Below are 18,772 nucleotides of genomic sequence, written 5' to 3' on the forward strand. Positions count from 1 at the left end.
CTTAAGAAGTCATGTGTCATAGCAGAAAAAGCCATACCTGGTACTTGAATGCCTGACACTATTCATTGGTGCAGGAGTAGCATTTACTATTCGATTCACAGTTGATATGTTTGCCTTATATGGTAGCCATTGGTCTTAGGTGTCATCTTGCTTTCAAAGGTTGTTGCTATGTTATTCAGTATTTAAAATATCTATATGATATAAAATTATCTGTATGATATAAGCATCTATATGACCACACTCATCACTCAAGGACTAGGAGCTGAAAGAAGGTTTTGAAAAAAATAATGATTCTCAGGCTGCAAAGGAAACAAAAGGGGTATGCTTCAAAATTAAATAATTGCATCTTAAGGGTTCTAAAGGCAGGAGGTGAAATGTCCAATATGTAGCTATTGTTCTATTCTAATAATCAGAATTATAATGACAGTTACTTGCCCTTTGGGTTTATTTCCATTGAAAATCATAACTGATACTCAAATATGCACCAAAACATTCTCTAATAGTGCTTAAGTCACTACTAAGCTTTGAAGTCCTTTGTAAATAAGAGTCAAGTTGATTATGTAGCAGTATACTTTAGATGTATAAAATTGCCAAGTAAAACAATAAAAGCACACCAAGAGATAACAATATGAGGTACCATATAGCAATTTTTTTTTTTTTTGAGATGGCATCTTGCTCTGTTGCCCAGGCTGGAGTGCAGTGGCGCGATCTTGACTCACTGCAACCTCTGCCTCCCAGGTTCAAGTGATTCTCCTGCCTCAGCCTCCCAAGTAGCTGGGACTACAGGCACGTGCCACCACGCCCAGCTAATTTTTGTAGTTTTAGTAGAGACGGGGTTTCATCATATTGGTCAGGCTGGTCTTGAACTCCTGACCTCGTGATCCACCCACGTCAGCCTCCATAGTGCTGGGATTGTAGGCGTGAGCCATCACACCTGGCTGAGACTCCATCTAAAAAAAAAACAAAAAACAAACAAAAAAACCCAGCACACACACACACACACACACACACACACACTCACACGCATGTACTTTTAAGATTTTAGTTCTTTTCAAGTTAAGATTTGTGTTGCCCCAGAATATCTTGGTGAACGTTCCATGTGCACTTATGAAAGAATATTTTGTTTCCTATTGTTGGGCAGAATGTAGTTTCATACCAAGTTGATGATTTTGTTAGCACTGACGTTTCAACATATAATTGTGGATTTCTTTAATTCTCATTTCACTTCTGTGTATTTTTATTTTGTGTGTTTTGAAGCTTTGTTGTTAGATGTATGCACGTTTAGAACTCTTGTGTTTTGATAAATTGACTCTTTTTAAACAGTCTGTACTATCTCTCTTTATTCCTAGTAATGTCTGTTCTGAAATCTACTTTGTCTGATATTAATACAGCCAGTCCAGCTTTTTTTTATTAATTTTCCATGGTATATTTTCCCATCTTTTTTCTATCTATTTTATATTTAAAGTAAATTACTTGTAGATAACACATATTAGATCTCTTTTTAAAAATTCCAATCTGACAATTTCTGTGTTTTAATTGCTATGTTTAGATAATTTACATTTAATGTAATTATATGGTTGGATTTAGGCCTGCCATTTTATTATTTGTTTTCTGTTTCTCCTCTATATTTTTGTTTTTATGTTTCTGCTTTCCTGCTTTCTTATGGATTATTTAAAATTTGTAATACTCCATTTTAATTTCTATATTATAGTTTTAATATACTTTTGGTAAGTTTTGGTAATTCTGTGGATTATAATATACATACCTAAACTTTTGCAGTCTACTTAGTATTACTATTATACCACTTCAAGTAAAATGTAGAAAGAAGCCTTGCAACCATATAGGTTTACCACTGTCTCCTACCCCACTCCCTGACCTTTAGTCATTAGTTGGTATATGTATTACATTTATACATATGGAAGCCCCATCAGATGTTTCTATAATTTTTGCTTTCAACAATCATGTAGAACTCAAGAGGAAAAATAGTCTTTTATATTTACTTACCCATTTACATTTACGTTTTGCTTCATTCCTGAAAATCCATTTTTCCTTCTGGTATAATTTCCCTTTATCCTGAAGAATTTTAGCATTCTTTTTAGAGCAAGTCTGCTTGTGACAAATTCCCTTCATTTTCCTTCATTTGAGAATATTTTACTTTTGCCTTCATTTCTGCAAAATATTTTAGCTGATTATACAATTCTTGGTTAATGGTTTTCTCCTCTCCCTGACCCCTCAGTACTTTAAAGAATCATCATTGCATTTCTCAGGAGATAAAGAGCGAACCCTGTACTTTCCTGGAAATTCCACTATGTGAGCTAAGAGATCTAGTATCTGAGAAGTTCACCTTAAAACACTTAACGGTCAATGTTTTTCATTCCAGCCATGCCTTGCCTGAAGTCAGATGTGAATGTTCATTACTATTACACAACCATGTTAAAGTCTAACTGCTCTACTTACACTTAGCATGGGAGGATTCTGGCAAAGCTCCTTTCCATACTTGAGATACAAAACAATTCTGGCCACAGAAAGGAGACAAATGTGCAATGGTTTCAAGTTACCAGGAGTGCACTTACGGAAAAATCAAAGCTTTAAAACTCGTAAAAGACTATTTTGGGCCAGGTCTGGTGGCTCATGCCTGTAATCCCAGCACTTTGGGAGGCTGAGGTGGGTGGATCACTTGAGCCCAGCAGTTTGAGACCAACCTGGGCAACGTGGCGAAACACCGTCTCTACAAAATAATACAAAAAAATTAGCCAGTCCAATGGCATGCACCTGTAGTCCTAGCTACTAGGGTGGCTGTTGCTGAGGTGGGAGCAAATCCCTTGAGCCCAGGAGTTTGAGACTGCAGTGTGCTGTCAGCATGTCATTGCACTCTAGCCTAGGAAACAGAGCAAAACTATGTCTCCAATAAATAAATAAATAAATTTTAAAAACATAAAAAAGACTGTCTTCAGGTCTCATCTGTAGTCATTCAAATAGTTTTCCGCGATATGTAATTTTTCGTTTTTCTCTAGATTATATCAAGATTTAAACACTTAGGTTTTAAATGGTTTGATTCTGATATGTTGAGGTATTTTATTTATTCTGTTTGTGTGTTTCTAGTTCCTGAATTTGTAAAATGATGTATTTCAGTAATTTTGGGAAGTTTTCAGAAATTACTTTTTCCAAATATTTTTCTGCCCCAGTTATTTTCTTCTCTTCTGGGAATCCAGTGACAAGAATGTTAGCTGTTTTGATAATGTCCTACATGTCTCTAAGGCTTTGTTCATTTATTTTTCAATCTTTTTTCCTCTCTCTTGTTCCTCATATCTATCTATGCTGGATATTTTCTGTTGCTATATCTTGCAGTTCACTTACTTTTGTCTCTGTCATATCTGTTCTGCTGTTGAGCTCACCCAGAGATTTTTAGAATCTTAGATATTGTATTTTTTAACTCTTCATTTTCTGATTGGCTCTTTTTTCAGTGGTTTCTGTTCCTCTTTTGAGTACCTATACCTTTCTGTTCATTTCAAGTTTGGTCTTTTACCCCAGGGACCATAGTTAGTAGCTACTTTAAAGTCTTCTCTGATAATTCCAACATTTGGATCAACTCAGAATTGGCATCTGTTGATCGTCCTTTCCCTTGAGAATTGGACACATTTTCCTTTTTTTTTTTTTTTAATATGTCAAGTCATTTTGGAGTGTATATTGGAAAATTTGAAAATTATGTTGATATGATTCTGTGTTCTGTTATGCTCTGGATAATATTAATTTTTTGTTTGTTTTAGTAGGCAATCCATGTGACTAAGCGTACTCTCACTTTCTGTGGAAAGTGATTCTAATCTCAGATTCGATTTTAATGCCTTTCCTATGCTGCTTTGGTGCTACCCCGTGGATGTGCTTGCTACTCAGGGGTTAGTCTGAGCTATAGTTAGAATTTTATTTTTCATTTTTCTTTCCAACTCTTATTTTGGGTTCAAGGGATACGTGTGCAGGTTTGTTACATGGGTAAATTGCATGTCATGAGGATTTGGTGTTCAGATAATTTTGTCACCCGGGTAATCTCATAATACTTGACAGGTAGTTTTTCAGTCCTCACGTTCCTCCCACACTCCACCCTCCAATAGGCTTCAGTGTCTATCGTTCCCTTTTTTGTGTCCATGTATACTCAATGTTTAGCTACCACTTATAAGTAAAAACATACAGTATTTGATTTTCTGTTCCTGCATTAACTCGTTTAAGATTACAGCTTCCAGCTCCATCCATGTTGTTGCAAAGACCATGATCTCATTTTTTAATAACTATGTAGTATTCCATGGTGTATGCGTACCACATTTTCTTTATCCAGTCCACTGCTGATGGGCTTCTAGGTTGATTCTGTGTCTTTGCTATTGTGAATAGTGCTGCGATAAACATATGCATACCTGTGTCTTTGTGGTAAAATGATTTATATTTCTTTGGGTGTATACCCAGTAATGAAATTGCTGGGTCAAATGGTAGTTCTATTTTAAGTTCTTTCAGCAATCTCCAGACTGCTTTCCACAGTGGCTGAATTAATTTACATTTCCACCACCAGTGTATAAGTATTCCCTTTCCTCAACAACCTTGCCAGCATCTGTTATTTTTTTGACTTTTTGATAATAGCCATTCTGACTGGTGTGAGACGGTATTTCACTGTGCTTTAGAGTTGCATTTCCCTAATGTTTAGTGATATTGAGCATTTTTTCATAGGCTTGTTGACCATGTGTTTATCTTCTTTTGAGAAGTGTCTATTCACGTCCTTTGCCCATTTTTAATGGGGTTGTTTGTGTTGTGCTTGTTGATTTATTTATGTTGCTTATAGATTCTGAATATTAGACCTTTGTTGGATATGTAGTTTGCAAATATTTTCTCCCATTCTATACGTTGTCTGTTTGCTCTGTTGGTAGTTTCTCTTGCTGTGCAGAAGCTCTTTCATTTCATTAGGTCTCGTTTTTCAGTTTTTGTTTTTGTTGCAGTTGCTTTTGGCATCTTCATCATCAAATCTTTCCCTGAGCCAATGTCCAGAATGGTATTTCCTAGATTTTCTTTTAGGGTATTTATAGTTTTAGGTTCTATATTTAAGTCTTTAATGCATCTTGAGTTGATTTTTGTATATGGTGAAAGTTTCAGGTCTAATTTTAATCTTCTGCATGTGACTAGCCAGTTATCCCAGCAGCATTTATTAAATAGGGAGTCCTTTCCCCATTGCTTGTTTTTGTCAACTTGGTTGAAGATCAGGTGGTTATAGATATATGACTTTATTTCTGGGCTCTGTATTCTATTCCATTGGTCTATGTGTCTATTTTTATATCAGTACCATGCTGTTTTGGTTACTCTTTTTTTTTTTTTTTTTTTTTTTGAGATGGAGTCTCACAATGTTGCCTAGGCTGGAGTGCAATGGCAAGATCTCAGCTTACTGCAACTGTTGCCTCCTAGATTCAAGCAATTCTCCTGCCTCAGCCTCCCGAGTAGCTGGGATTACAAGCATCTGCCACCATGCCCACCTAATTTTTTTTTGTATTTTTAGTAGAGACGGGGTTTTACTATGTTGTCCAGGCTGGTCTCAAACTCCTGACCTTGTGATCTGCCCATGTTGGCTTCCCAAAGTGCTAGGATTACCGGCATGAGCCCCCTCACCCTGCCTGGTTACTCTATCTTTATAGTATAGTTTGAAGTCAGATAGTATGATGCTTCTGGCTTTGTGCTTTTGGATTAGGATTGCTTTGGGTATTTGGTCTCTTTTTTGGTTCCAAATGAATTTTAGAATGTTTTTTCTAATTCTGTAAAAAATGTCATTGGTAGTTTGACAGGATTAGCATTGAATCTGTGAATAGTTGTGGGCAGTTTGACCATTTTAAAAATGTTGATCCTTCCTATTCATGAGCATAGAATGTTTTTTCATTTTTTTGTGTCACCTCTGATTTTTTTCAACAGTATTTTGTAACTCTCACTGTACAGCTCTTTCACCTCACTGGTTATCTGTATTCCTATTCCTTTTTGTTGCTGTTGTGAATAGGCTTTCAATTTTGATTTGTCTCTCAGCTTGTATGTTATTGGTGTATTGAAATGGTACTGATTTTTGTACATTGATTTTGTATCCTAAAACTTTGCTGAAGTTGTTCATCGGATCTAGAAGCCTTTGGGCAGAGACTATGGGGTTTTTTAGGTATAGTGTCACATCATCCATGAAGAGAGATAGTTTGACTTCCTCTCTTCCTGTTTGGATGCCTTTTCTTTCTTTCTCTTGTCTGATTGCTCTGGCTACGACTTCTAGCGATATGTTGAACAGAAATGTGGGAATGGGCATTTTGTCTTATTCCAGTTCTCAAGGAGAATAGTTCCAGCTTTTGCCCATTCAGTATGATGTTGGCTGTGGGTTTGTCATAGATAGCTCCTATTATTTTAGGATATGTATCTTTGGTATCTAGTTTGTTGAGGGTTTTTAATATGAAGGGATTTGAATTTTATCAAAAGCCTTTTCTGCATCTGTTGACATGTTCATGTAGTTTTTGTTTCTGTTTATGAGATGAATCACTTTTATTGATTTGCATATGTTGAACCAACCTCTATCCCAGAAATAAAGCCTACTTGATTGTGGTGGATTAGCTTTTTGATGTGCTGCTAGGTTTGGTTTGTTAGTATTTTATTGTGGATTTTTACATTTTTGGTCATCAGGGATATTGGTCTGATGTTTTCTTTTTTTTGTTGTGTCGCTGCCAAGTTTTGATATCAAAATGATGCTAGCATTATCAAATGAGTAAGGGAGGAGACCTTCCTCCTTAATTATTTGGGATAGTTTCAGTAGGATTGGTACCAGCTCTTCTTTCTGTGTCTGGTAGAATTGGGCTGTGAATTTGTCTGGTCCAGGGCTTTTTCTGGTTAGTAGGTTTTTTATTACTGATTCAATTTTAGAACTCATTATTGGTCTGTTCAAGTATTCACATTCTTTCTGGTTCAATCTTGGGAGGTTGTATGTTTCCAGGAATTTATCCATTTCTACTATGTTTTCCAGTTTGTGAGGTATTCATAATATTCTTGGTCAGTGGTCATGTTCCCTTTGTCCTTTCTGATTGTGTTTATTTGAATCTTCTCTCTGTTTTCTTTATTAGTCTAGCTAGCAGTCTATCAATCTTATTTATTCTTTTAAAAAACCCACTTTTGGTTTTGTTGATCTTTTGCGTGGTTTTTCCTGTCTCTGTTTTATTCAGTTCAGTTCAGCTCTGCTCTTCTTCTGCTACCTTTGGGGTTGGTTTGCTCTTGTTTTTCAGGTTCCTCTAGGTTTGATGTTAGGTTGTTGATTTGAGATCTTTCTGACTTTTTGATGTTGGCATTTAGCACTATCATCTTTCCTTATAACACTGCTTTAGCTGTGTCCAGAGTTTCTAGTATGTTCTATGTTTGTTTTCATTAGTTTCAAAGAATTTCTTGATTTCTGCCTTAATTTCATTGTTTACCCAAATGTCATTGGGGAGCTGATTGTTTAATTTTCACTTAATTGTTTGGTTTTAGTAGATCTTCTTGGTATTGATTTCTTGTTTCTTTGGGTTGTGTTCCAAGGGTGTGGTTGGTAGGATTTTTTTTTTCAGTTTCTTGAGAATTGCTTTATGGCCAAGTATGTGATCAATTTTAGAGTATGTGCCATGTGCAGATGAGAAGAATGTACATTCTATGTTGGGCGGAATGGTCTGTAGATGTCTGTTAGGTTCATTTTGTCAAATGTCAAGTTTAGGTCCCAAATATCTTTGTTAGTTTTTCTGCCTCAACGATCTGTCCAATACTGTCAGTGAGGTGTTAAAAGTTTCCCACAATTATTGTGTAGTTATCTAAGTCTCTTCATAAGTCTCTAAGAACTTATTTTATTAATCTGGGTGCTCCAGTATTGGGTGCATATATATTTAGGATAGTTAAGTCTTCTCATTGAATGGAATACAGAGCTACTGCCAGTAGGAATGTTCAGTTGGGTGTGGGACAGCTGCTCCTGGGGGCCTTGCCTTGTGAAGAGTACGGGATGGGGACTCACAAGGAAGAGAGACTCAGCTCCTCTCTGTTTGGAAGCTGTGGTATCCTGGAAGTGGTAGTGAAGTGACCAGTCCCTTTGTTCCTTCTCCAGAGCAAGGGCCATAAGGGCAGTGCCACTTCAGCTACAGTGACAGAATGGCTGTGGGTTGTCTCTGGGATTTCCTCATCAGTGAAATGCAGAGCTGCCACTGACTGAAGTGTTCAAGTCAGGGCAGCAGAGTTGTGCTGGTAGCCCAGGTTGAGAGGCCCTGTCCAGTGAAGAGGAACAGGGACAGGGACCCATGTGGAAAGCATCCTGGCTACTTTTCCGTAAGGCAGCTATGCTGTGCTGAAGCACAATCATCCTTAAGCTCTTCACTTTCTCATGAGCCCGAGGCCAGTAGGAGTGGGGCTGCTCAGTGGCAAAAATGGTGGGCCTGCCTATTACATCTGGGGGCTCTGTCCCAGGGAAATGCAGAACTGCTACCAGCCTGAGAGCTCAGGTGGGGCTGGGGTGGTTATGCTGGGGTCCCAGACCAGTGGGCCTTGTCCAGGAAGGTACAGCAAAGGTGAGGCATGCAGTCCACCCACTCCTCAGCCCTATAGGTTTGGCCCTTATCCTCAGGGCGTGAGAGAGAGCCTGGCCTCCCCCATTCCTGGAGCTATAGCTACTAGTTCCATGAGCCCAGGGGTCCAAGGCCCCTTGGTCTCTGCACGTGCCTGAGTGGTGGCTTTGCCCAGACTCCATGCAACTCTCTGTGTCTGTGCAGAGGCCTTAGGTGGAAGGGGTCAGGAAGGATCTTCTGAGCTCGGGGTTGCAAAGGTCCATGGCAGAAGTGCGGGTACCCAGGGGCTCTCACTCACCATTTCTCCACATTGATAGGGGGTCTCCCTTGGCTCCACACCAATCCTGGGTGAGCAACTATCCTGTCTCATTCCTGTCTGTTCTCCATGGGTTGCATTACTTATTTGATGAATCCTAGAATGTCCTCCTGGATGATAAAGTTGAAGAACTAATGTTTACTTACCACTTTGTCTCCTCTCAATGAGAACAGTGCACACTAGCTGCTTCTAGTCAGCCATCTTTTGTAGTTTAAATTTTAGTTCAGGTTTTAAAACCTTTGCTATGTTTCTGTTGATCTGTGCAACGTTTATGAAACGCAGGGATAAGCCCAAGTCTTGCGTAGGCTCATATACAGATGATCCCCCTTTCCAGCTCTCTCGTCTCTGGAAATTCCCACACATTCTGGCCTTCTGAGGCCCCTTTTCCTGGTTCCTCTGTCCAGAAAGATGGGTTTTTATTGCAGTTTTAGCCACTCATGCTGCTACTCTTCTGCACAGTTGTGTGACTAGGTCCTTTCCTTGGGGAAAGGCCATGAGATAGAAAATCAAAGACCTGGGAGACTTACCTCTTAGAGGTAGTACCTCAACATTTTTGACTACATTTCATTACCGACTTACTTTTGTGTACTTTTCAGAGTCCCCATGTAGTTGCTTCATTTTATCTAGAGCTTTAGAGGGAGAATTAGGCTATACTGGGCTTGTCCTACCATGCTGGAGGTAGAACTTTGAAACTATGGTTGAATATTTTATTATTTGTTTCTTTATATGAGTCATGGCACAGGAAAGTAAGTTCCATGAGACCAATACTGTTTTCATAGCACTTAAACAGGTGCTAGATTTATAGGAGGACTCAAATTGAATGGGAAACATGTTGATATATATGCTGCTTATTAGAAAAGGAACAGGTCTATATTACAAATGAAAGTGTGGCACCAGACGTCACCTAGTGTCACGTGTTACAGAGACAAACACTAGCAATGAAAAGAATATCTACATCTCTCAACAATTAAGAAGTATATATCATCCCAAAGTATAATTAAATTGAATAATTATCAATTTATTTGGAGTGAAGCAATAGATTATTTGCAAATAGTATCTTTCTTTTAAACACAGAGTATTATCCACAAGTAAAATTTGTATTAGTTTATTTGAGCTATCTTGTGAACTATGTATTTTAACTTTAAAACATTTTATTGATACATAATATTTGCATATATTTATGGAGCATATGTGATATTTTGTTACTTGCATAGACTGTGTAATGATCAAGTAGGGATATTCACGATATCCTGCACCTCAAGTATGTGTCATTTCTATGTTTTGGAAACATTTCAAGTCCTCTCATCTAGCTATTTTGAAATATACATTGTTGTGAACTATAGTCACCTACTCTGCTATCGAACATTAGAACTTATTTCTTCTATCTAACTGTATGTTTGTACCAATTAACCAATCTCCCTACATCCTCTGCCTCCAACACACACACCCTTCCCAGTCTCTGGTAACCATCATTCTACTCTCTAACTCCATGAGGTTAGTGTTTTAGCTCCCACATATGAGTGAGAACATGCAACATTTGTCTCTGTGCCTGGCTTATTTCACTTAGCATAATGACCTCCAGTTCTATCTATGTTGCTGCACATGACAGGATTTCATTCTTTTTATAGCTGAGTAGTATTTCATTATGTATATATACGACATTTTCTTCATCTATTCATCCATTGGTAGATAGACACTTAGGTTGGGTCCATATTTTTCCTATTGTGACTAATACTACAATAAACATGGGAGTGCAGGTGTCCATTTGACATACCAATTTCTTTTCCTTGGATAAATACCCTGTAGTGGTATTGCTGGATCATATGGTAGTTCTCTTTTTAGTTTTTTGATATATCTCCATACTGCTTTTCATAATGGCTGTACTAATTTACATTCCCACCGATAGTATGAAGAAGAGTTCTGTTTTCTCTGAATCCTTGTCAGCATCTGTTATTTTTTGTCTTTTTAATAATAGCCATTCTAACTGGGGCAAGATGATATCTCGTGATTTTGGTTTGCATTTTCCTGATGCCTGGTGATACTGAGTACTTTTTATATACTTGTGAGCCATTTGTATGTCTTTTGAGAATTGTCTACTCATGTCCTTTCCCCACTTTTAAATGGGATTTTTTTTTTTTTTGCTGTTGAGTTGTTTGAGTTCCTTGTATATTCTGGGTAATAGTTTCTGGTCAGATGAATAATTTGCAAACGTTTTCTCCTATTCAACAGGTTGTTTCTTCACTCTGCTGATTGTTTTCTTTGCTGTGCAGAAGCTTTTTAGTTCAATATAGTCTCATTTTCTATTGTCATTTTGTTGCCTGTGCTTTTCAGGTCCTAGCCATAAAATATTTGACTAGACCAGTGTCCTGAAGTGCTTCCTGTGTGTTTTCTTCTAGTAGTGTTATACTTTCAGAGATTTATTTTAAGTCTTTAATCTATTTTGAGTTTATTTTGATATACAATGAAATATATACTTTATTCTGCATATGGATATTCAATTTTCACAGAACCAGTTATTGAAGAAACTGTCCTTTCTCCCATGTATGTTCTTGGTGACTTTGTCAAAAATCAGTAAGCTGTAAAAAATGTGGATTTATATTTAGGTTTTCTATTCTGTTCTGTTAGTTTATGTGTCTATATTTATTCAAATATTTTTTTCTTTGGGTTACTATATCCTTGTAACAGTTTGAAGCCAGGTAGTATAATGCCTCTAGTTTTGTTCTTTCTGCTTAAGATTGCTATGATTATTTGGGCTCGTTTTTGTTTCCATATAAATTTTAGAATTATTTTTTCTATTTCTGTGAAAAATGACACTGGTATTTTGAGAGAAATTTCACGGGATCTGTAGGTTGCTTTAGGTGTGTGGTCATTTTAACAGTATTAATTTCTCCAATCCACAAGCGTGGGATGTCCTTTCATTTGTTTGTGTCCACTTCAATTTCTATCATCACTGTTTTATAGTTTTCCTTGGAGAGCTTTTTTCCCTCTTTGGTTAAGTTTATTTGTAGGTATTTTACTTTTTGGTAGGTATTATAAATGGGATTTCCTTCTTGATTTCTATTTCAGGTAGTTCATTATTAGTGTAGAGAAATGCTACTGATTTTTATTTGTTGATTTTGTATTCTGCAACTTTACTGAATTTGTTAATCAGATCTGAGAGTTTTTTGGTGGAGACTTTAGGTTTTTCTAAATATAAGATCATGTCATCTGCAAAGAGGGATAGTTTGACTTTCTCTTTTCCAATTTAGATGCTTTTTCTTTTCCCCCTTTCTCTTATCTGATTGCTCTGGCTAGGACTTCTAGCACTATGTTGACTAATACACACTGGTGAAAGTGGGCATCCTTTTCTTGTTCCGTTCCCGTTCTTATAGGAAAGGCATTCAGCTTTTCCCCATGCAGCATGATGTTAGTTGTGGGTTTGTGATATATTGCCTTTATTATGTTGTGGTATGTTCCTTGTATGCCTAGTTTGTTGAGAGTTTTTTTTTAACATGAAGGATGATGAATTTTATTAAGTGCTTTTTCTGCATCAGTTGACATGATTGCATGGTTTTTGTCCATCATTCTGTTAATGTGATGTATCACAACATATTGATTTGAATATGTTGAATTATCCTCACAACCATGGGATATATCACACTTGATCATGATGTATAATCTTTTTGATGTGTTGTTGGATTTGGTTTGCTAGTATCTTGTTGAGGATTTTTGTGTCTGTGATCATTAGGGATATTGCCCTGTAGTTTTTGATGTTGTGGCCTTGTGTGTTTTTGATACCAGGGTAATGCTGGCCTTATAGAATGAGTCAGGGAGTATTCCCTCTTCTTCCACTTTTTTGGAATAGTTTGAAAAGAATTCGTGTTAGTTTTTCATTGAAAGTTTAGTAGAATTTGGCAGACATCTGGTCCTTGGTTTTTGTTTGTTTGACTTTTTGTTACTGATTTAACATCATTACTTATTATTGGCCTGTTCAGGTATTCTATTTCTTTCCGATTCAATCTTGGTAGGTTGTATGCATCCAGGAATTTATCTATTTCTTCTAGGTTTTAATGTGACCTTTTTTATTTCTGGTTTTGTTTGAGTCATTTCACTTTTTTTCTTGGTTAGTCTAGCCAGAAGTTTATTGATTTTGTTTATCTTTTAAAAAATCAATTTTGGGGCTGGGCCCGGTGGCTCACGCCTGGAATCCCAGTACTTTGGGGGGCTGAGGCAGGCGGATTACCTGAGGTCAGGAGTTCGTGACCAGCCTGCCCAACGTGGCAAAACCCTGTCTCTACTAAAAGTACAAAAAATTAGCCGGGCATGGTGGTGGGTGCCTGTAATCCCAGCTACTTGAGAGACTGAGGCAGGAGAATTGCTTGAACCCGGGAGGTGGAGGTTGCAGTGAGCCAAGATCGTGCCACTGCACTCCAGCCTGGGTGACAAGAGTGAAACTCCATCTCAAAAACAAAACACACACACACAAAAACCATATTTGTTTTGTGGATCCTTTGTATTGATCTTTTTAGTCTCTATTTCATTTAGTTCTGCTCTTATATTTGATCTTTATTATTTCTTCTTCAGGTTTGGGGTTTGGTTCTTGCTTTTCTGTTTCTTTGAAGTATATCATTAGGTTGTTTATTCAAGAGCTTTGTGGGTTTGTTTTTTCTGATGTAGATGTTTGTTGCTATAGACTTCTCTCTTAGCATTGCTTGCCATATCACATAGGTTTTGGTATACTGTATTTAAATTTTCATTTGTGTCAAGACATTTTTTATTTCCTCCTTAATTTCTTCCTTGAGCCAATGATCATTCAGGAACGTGTTGTTTAATTTCTACTTGTACAGTTTCTGAAGTCCCTCTGGTCATTGATTTCTAATTTTATACCATTGTGGTCTGAGAAGTTACTTGGTTTAATTTTGATTTTAAAAACTTTGTTGAGTTTTGTTTTCTGGCCTAACATATGGTCTGTCCTAGAGAATGTCCCATGTGCTGATGAGAACAATGTATATTCTGCAACTGCAATTTACAGAATGTAATTCTGTAAATATCTCTTATGTTCATTTGGTCTAAAGTGCAGTAAGTCCAATATTTCTATGTTAAATTTCTATCTAGATGATCTTTCTAATGCTGAGAGTGGGTTGTTGAAGCCTCCAACTATTATTGTATTGGAGCCTCTCTCTCCTGTTAGATTTAATAATATTGTCTTTTTATACCTGGGTGCTCCATTGTTGGGTGCATACATATTTAGAATTGTTATATCTTTTTGCTGAATTGATCCTTTATTATTATATTATGACCATCTTTGTCTCTTTTTACCATTGTTGACTTAACATCTGTTTTGTCTGATGTTAAGTATAGCTATTCCTGATCACTTTTGGTTTCCAATTTGTAGGGAATTTTTTTTTATTCCCTTTACTTTCAGGCTATATGTGTTTTTACAGGTGAAGTGAGCTTATTGTGGCAGCATGTAGTTGGGTAATTTTTTTATCCATTCAGACAGCCTACAAATTTTAAGTGGAAAATTTAATTCACTTACATTCAGGGTTAATATTGTTATGTGAGGACTTATTCCTGTTGATTTATTAATTGATTTCTGGTGGTTTTGTATATCCCTTGTTCCTCTCTTATTGTTTTATCATTGTGCCTTGATGGTTTTCTATAGCGGAAACATTTGAGTCCTTTCTCCCCCTTATTTATACATTTGCTATACCAGTGAGTTTTATACATTTATGTGTTTCATGATGGTAGATACAATTTTTTTACTTTCAGTTGTAGGACCCCTTAACCACTTCCTACAGTATCGGACTAGTGGTGATGCATTCTCTCAGTTTTTGCTTATCTGGGAATCACACAAAAACTTGCTTTCTCCTTCATTTGTGAGGGAAACCTTTGCTGGGTATAGTATCCTTGGCTGGCTTTTTTTTTTCTTTCTTTCTTTCACTACTTTGAATATATCATCTAATTCTCTCATTGCCTGTAAGGTTTCTGCTGAGGAATCCATTGTTAATGTGATGGCTGGGGTCGGGGGAGCTCTCTTATATATGATAGATGCTTTTCTCTTGCTGTTTTTAGAAGTCTCCCTTTGTCTTTGACTTTTGACAATTTGACTATAATGTGCTGGGTGAAGACCTTTTTGACTGTATCAATTTGGTGATCTCTGAGATATCTAAGTCTTTGACTAAACTTGGGAAATTTTAAGCTATGATTTCATGAAATAGTTTTTCTATTCCTTTGATCTTCTATTCATCTTCAGGAATGCCAAAAATTCAAACATTTGATTACTTTATGATGTCTCACATGTCACATAGGTTTTGTTCCTTCTTTTCTTTTCTTTTTTTAAATAATTTTTGGTCTGGCTGGATTATTTCAAAAGACCTGTCTTCAGGTTCTGAAATTCTTTGTTCTGCTTGATCTAGTCTACTAGTGAAGCTCTGAAATGTATTTTTAAATTTTATTTATTGAATTATTCAGTTCCAGGATTTCTATATCACTTTTTTATGATATCTATCTCATTCATATCCTGAATCACATTTCTGATTCCTTTGTGTTCTGTGATTTCTTGTCTCTCACTAAGCTTTAAAATGAATATTTTGAACATTTTTCTCAGCATTTCATACATCTCTTTTTTATTGGAATCTGTTGCTGGACAATTACTGTGTTCCTTTTGAGACATCATATTTCCTTGCTTTTTCATGTTTCTGTGTCTTTATGTTGATATCTGCACAGCTGGTATAACAGTTACTTCTTCCAATTTTTGGATTGGATTTCCTAGGGCAAGATTTTTTCTTGAAGATGTATCTGAGCTATTGGTTGGGTTGGACATTTCGGCTTTGAGTCTAGGTGCATGCAGTAGTGTAGTCTCTGTATGATTTCTTTGGCTATAAATAATGTCAGTGTTTTTTGTGACTTCCTCAGTGGCTTAGGCTGTGGTTGTTAGTGGAGGCTGTGGTTAAGTTTACTGGGGACACAGATGCCAGCTGGGGCAGTCCTTGACCCCAATGTGATAATGGCATGTTCAGCATACCTGTTCTTGAGTCACCAGGTGGTATATGCAGCCACTGATGTTAGTGGACTGGTTCTTGGGACTCCAGACATTTTGGTCAGGTGCCAGTAGTGGCAGTGGTGAGCTGGGTAGGTGGATGCGTCCTTAGTCTTCTGGGCAGCATGTATGGTGTGGACAATGGCCATAGAGGTGGCAATGCAATCCTCAGGCTCCTAAGTGGCCCGTGCTGGTGTTAGCAGTGGCTACAGTGGGTGCATGGGCCAGCCTACAGGCCCCCAGATGGCATGTGTGGGTGGATGCCAGCTGTGGTGGTAGTAATGGTAGGTAGGATGGGCTCATTCTCAGCCCCCTGAAGGGGTGGATGGAGTGGAATGATCCTCAAGTCCCCAGGTGGCTTGTTCAGGTACTGGGAGTTGGGGGAGGGGAAGTGGCAGGCCAAGTGGCTCTGTCCTCAGGCCCTCTGGTGGTACACATAGTGGGCAGTGTGTTATAATCTTCAGGCCTCCCAAAGCAGTGTTTGTGTAGTAGCAGCAGCAGTGGTAGGTGGTGACAACCTGTCCTCAGGGGCATGGAAATGTGCTGTGGCCCTGCTGCTTGGGAAGGCAGGGTTGCTGTCAGTGGGAACAGCTGCAAGCAGGCAGACTTGCAGGAGAGTGCATGCTTTGGCACCCATGGTGGTGGCAGTGGTGGCAGTGTTCGCAGCAGGACAGCCAGTCCTCAGGGTACTTTCAAGTGCCCTGCTGCTGGAGTGGGGCGGGTTTGCTGTCAGTGGAGAATGCTTTGGCTCTTGGTGGTGGCAATAGAGGCTGCACCAGTGATGGCAAGCATGGAGACCCTGTCCTCAGGGTGCATGCAGGTGTACTGCGGTCTTGCTGCTGCCTGAGTTGCTGTCAGTGGCAATGGCCCCAGGCAGGTGGGTTTCTGGCTCTGGGGAACACATGCTTTGACTCCCTTTGTCCTGGGTACATCCTCCCTCGTGCGACACCACCCATTTCAGGGGTATGCTAGAGTACTGGGAACCCTTCTGCTCCACTAGGTCCAACTGGCGTCATTCTGCTGCAGTCCTCTGGCTGGATGTGGCAGGATGATCTGGGGCTGTTGGTCCCCAGATCAGGATTCAGTCTTGTCAGGGCTGAGTTCCCAAAATGTCACTGTGCTGCAGCTGTTAATGTCTCAGAGGGGTGGTGTTTGGTACTCAGTGTGAGCTCCCTTTCTGGAACAATGCTGTTGTGAGGTCCCTAGGCAGCTCCCTTATGCTGGTCTCAGGGCCCAGGAAGGTTGAGGGGCTCTCCCATGGCTAGAGTTATGAGAGTTTGTGGTGGGAATGTGGACTGCTGGGGATCTCTCACTTGCCCTTTGCCTGCACTGAGAAACGTTTCTGGGTTCCCAGCTGATCCTGGCCTAACTGGCTACTTTGCTTTCCCTCTCCTTCCGTGCCTTAGGTGTTTGCTGTCATTACTCTGTTGAATCTGAGTGTTCTGTCTTAGATGCTCTATTTGAAGTGTGATTTCTACTTGCTATTTTGTTTTTTCTTTATGGAGGAGGTGAGTGCTGGATGCCTATAGTCAGCCATCTTAAAACCTCTCTCTATATGTTGCAAATATTGTTTCCCAGTTTGTCATTTATCTGTTAATTTTGTTCATGGTATCTTGTGTAGTACAGAATATTTAAATGTTTTTATAGTTAAGTCTACCAGTCTTTTCTCTTTTTAGTTTTCAGGCTTGGTGTCATATAAGGAAAATCCTGGCTGGGCATAGTGGCTCACACCTGTAATCCCAGCACTCTGGGAGGCCGAGGTGGGCAGATCTCTTGAGCTCAGGAGTTCAAGACCAGCCTGGGCAACATGGTGAAACCTTGACTCTACCAGAAATACAAAAAATTAGTCAGGCATGATGCTGCATGCCTGTAGTCCCAGCTATTTGGGAGGCTGAGGTGGGAGGTTAACTTGAGCCAGGGAGACAGAGGTTGCAGTGAGCCGAGATTTTGCCACTGTACACTCCAGCCTGGGCTACGGAGTAAGACCCTGTCTCAAACAACAACAACAACAGAAAATCCACCTTCACTTTATAATGATAAAATACTATTGAATTTTTAAAATCACTTAGTTTAATTTTTACAGTTTATATATATATATATTACATGTTGAGGTATGTATATATAAACTGTAAAAATTAAAGATGTGCAAATTTATATGTCTGCGTGTATGTGTGAGTATAAAAAACTGGGGTAATGTGATTCCCCCAGTTTTGTTCGTTTTGCTCAGTATAGCTTTGGCTACTCTGGGTCTTTTGTGGTTCCATATATGTTTTAGGATTGTTTTTTCTATGTCTTTGAGGAATGTCATTGGGATTTTGACAGGCATTGCATTGCATCTGTAGATTGCTTTGAGTAGTATGGAAGTGATTCTTCCAACCCATGAATATGGAATATCTTTCCATTTTTTTGGTGTCCCTTTCAATTTCTTTTACCTATGCTTTGTAATTTTCACTGTAGAGGTCTTTCATGTCTTTGGTTAAAGTAACTTCTAGGTATTTAATTTTATTCGTAGCTATTGTAAATGGGATTACTTTATTGACTTCATTTTCAGATTGTTCACTGTTGGCATAAAGAAATGCTGCTGATTTTTTGGCCGGGCATGGTGGCTCACACTTGTAATCCCAGCACTTTGGGAGGCTGAGGTGGGCAGATCACTTGAGCTCAGGAGATTGAGATCAGCCTGGGCAATATGGTGAAACATTGTCTCTACAAAAAATTAGCCAGGTGTGGTGACACGTGTCTGTGGTCCCACCTACTCGGGAGGCTGAGGTGGGAGGATTGTTTGACCCTGGGAGGTGAAGGTTGCACTGAACCGAGATTGCACCACTGCACTGCAGCTTAGGTGACAGAGTGAGATTCCATCTCAAAAAA

General features: G+C 38.6%; 1 long non-coding RNA gene across 1 annotated transcript in view; it reads left to right on the forward strand.

Moving 5' to 3' along the window:
• The window catches only part of LOC108532731 (uncharacterized), a 47,651-nt gene that overhangs the window by 1,738 nt on the left and 27,141 nt on the right, over nucleotides 1-18,772 (forward strand). Inside the window, exon 2 of the long non-coding RNA XR_001886530.1 lies at nucleotides 13,588-13,593. This is a non-coding gene — a long non-coding RNA (uncharacterized LOC108532731). The remainder of the gene's footprint in view (nucleotides 1-13,587; nucleotides 13,594-18,772) is intronic.

The sequence above is a fragment of the Rhinopithecus bieti genome, unplaced genomic scaffold, assembly GCF_001698545.2.
Source record: "Rhinopithecus bieti isolate Rb0 unplaced genomic scaffold, ASM169854v2 scaffold_76, whole genome shotgun sequence".
Taxonomy (NCBI): Eukaryota; Metazoa; Chordata; class Mammalia; order Primates; family Cercopithecidae; genus Rhinopithecus; species Rhinopithecus bieti.